The sequence below is a fragment of the Leucopleurus acutus genome (genome assembly GCF_964270905.1).
Source record: "Leucopleurus acutus genome assembly, chromosome: 19".
NCBI lineage: Eukaryota > Metazoa > Chordata > Mammalia > Artiodactyla > Delphinidae > Leucopleurus > Leucopleurus acutus.
The window spans coordinates 7,010,103-7,012,184 of NC_139161.1; the positions used below are offsets into that span (position 1 = coordinate 7,010,103).

General features: G+C 45.7%; 1 pseudogene across 1 annotated transcript; it reads right to left on the reverse strand.

Annotated features, from left to right (window-relative positions):
- Positions 1 to 1,768: 1,768 nt before the first annotated feature.
- LOC309975053 (ATP synthase subunit g, mitochondrial-like) lies at positions 1,769 to 2,082 on the reverse strand (annotated as a pseudogene). The gene has a single exon. The product of its transcript is annotated as an ATP synthase subunit g, mitochondrial-like (transcript).

A 2,082-nucleotide genomic window follows, 5' to 3' on the forward strand; every position in this document is an offset into this window, starting at 1 on the left:
GTGGGGTCCTCATGGTGGATTAGCCCCTCTATTACCAGAGCACTCTCTGTCTCTGTCTCACTTTCTCTCTCCCCTTGTGAGTACACAAGGAGGGGGCAGCCATCTCAAGCCAGGAAGGGAGTCTTCACCAAGAACCAAATCCACTGGCACCATGATCTTGGACTCCCCAAGATGTGGTGTTTTGTTACCGCAGCCTGAGCTGACTGAGACAGACTTCAGAGCGTTTCCCACTGCTTCCAGATCCCTTGGGAGTCTAAGAGCAGAAGGTGGAAGGGCGGGGGGAATGTTCAACCATCTTTTTCTTCTGTTCAGACCAGCTCATCAGGCCAGGAAAGCAAACAAGGGTTGGGAGGGAAAATATTTAGTAACTTAAAATATGCATTTTCCTCCTCATTTTTAAGTCTTAGGGTGAGGGGTGCAGATGGAGCGCAAGAAGGCACCCCTGGTCTGGTCCTTGCTGGTCTGCCCTCACCAGAGCTGAAAACAGGGTGACCATTCACAGGATAGGTGAGGCTCTAAGGGCTTGGGCAAGACCCTCATTACTGCTTCTAGGCACCCGTTCTCCCATCCATCCCATCAAAGGAGGAGGATGGGCCAGAGCAGGGCTCCTCATGCATTAGAATCCTTGTGGTGCTTTGCAAAGAATATTTTTTTTCCTTCACATGGGTATTTCCCACTTTCTCTATTCCATGAGGTTCCAGAACCAGCTATTATAGCCAATGAGCTTTCTTTATATCTTTTTAATTTTTAAAATTTTATTGTGGTAAGAACACAGCACGAGGGGACTTCCCTGGTGGCACAGTGGTTGGGAATCTGCCTGCCAATGCAGGGGACACAGGTTTGAGCCCTGGTCTGGGAAGATCCCACATGCCACGGAGCAACTAAGCCCATGTGCCACAACTACTGAGCCTGCGAGCCACAACTACTGAGCACACGTGCCACAACTACTGAAGCCCACCAGCCTAGAGCCTGCGCCCGCAACAAGAGAAGCCACCGCAATGAGAAGCCCGCACACCATAATGAAGAGTAGCCCCTGCTCTCTGCAACTAGAGAAAGCCCGCACGCAGCAACGAAGACCCAACACAGCGAAAAATTAACTAATTAATTAATTTAAAAAATAATAAAATAAATTAAAAAGAACACAGCATGAGAGCTACCCTCTGAAGTTTTTATGTATACATTATACACATAAAATGTACTAAGCAGACCTTTAGGACTTACTCATCTTGCTGAACTGAAATCTTCTGCCTGTTGATCAATAACTCATTTCCCCCTCCCCCAGCCCCTGGTGACCACGATTCCACTCTTTGATTCTATGCATTTGACTACTTTAGATAACTCATATAAGTGGAATCATCCTTCCGGAACTGGCTTATTTCACTAAAGCATAATGTCTTCAGTGTTAATCCATGTTGTTGCATGTTGCAGAATTTCCTTCTTTTTAAGGCTGAACAGTCTTCTTGTGTGTGTTTGTGTATCTTGTCTTCTTTGTCCATTCATCTGTTGATGGACATGTGGGTTGTTTGTACATCTTGGCTATTGTGAATAGTGCTGCAGTCAACATAGGAATGTTAATATCTCTCCGAGATCCTGATTTCAGTTATTTTGAATAAATACCCCGAGGGGGACGGCTGGATCACAGGGTTCTACTTTTAATGTTTTTTTTTTGACACACTGTCTCATTTTATTCAAATACCAGTCTGCTCACACATGGTCCAAGAACACCCAAATAATAAAACAGATATAATCACATGTTAAAGATTGGTCTTCAAACATCATAGCCAGTGATGCCACGCTTGTCTATGATCTTGCCAACATAAAACCACCACCACACACCTCAGTGGCCACCAAACCATTGAGCAGAGCTTCCTTAACTGTGAGCTGTTGGAAGCTACCAGTTTGAGCACTACTGACAAATTTTTTTCAAGCTCTGAATAGCTGTAGGGAACCCAACAAGGTTGGAGGAAGCAGCTCAACCTTGGCATAGTGGCAAAATGTGGCCAATCAAGGCTTTGAGAAAGTCACAGCAGCATTGACCAGTGCTGGGACCTTCTCTGCGCGGTTACGGACAAACTGGGCCAT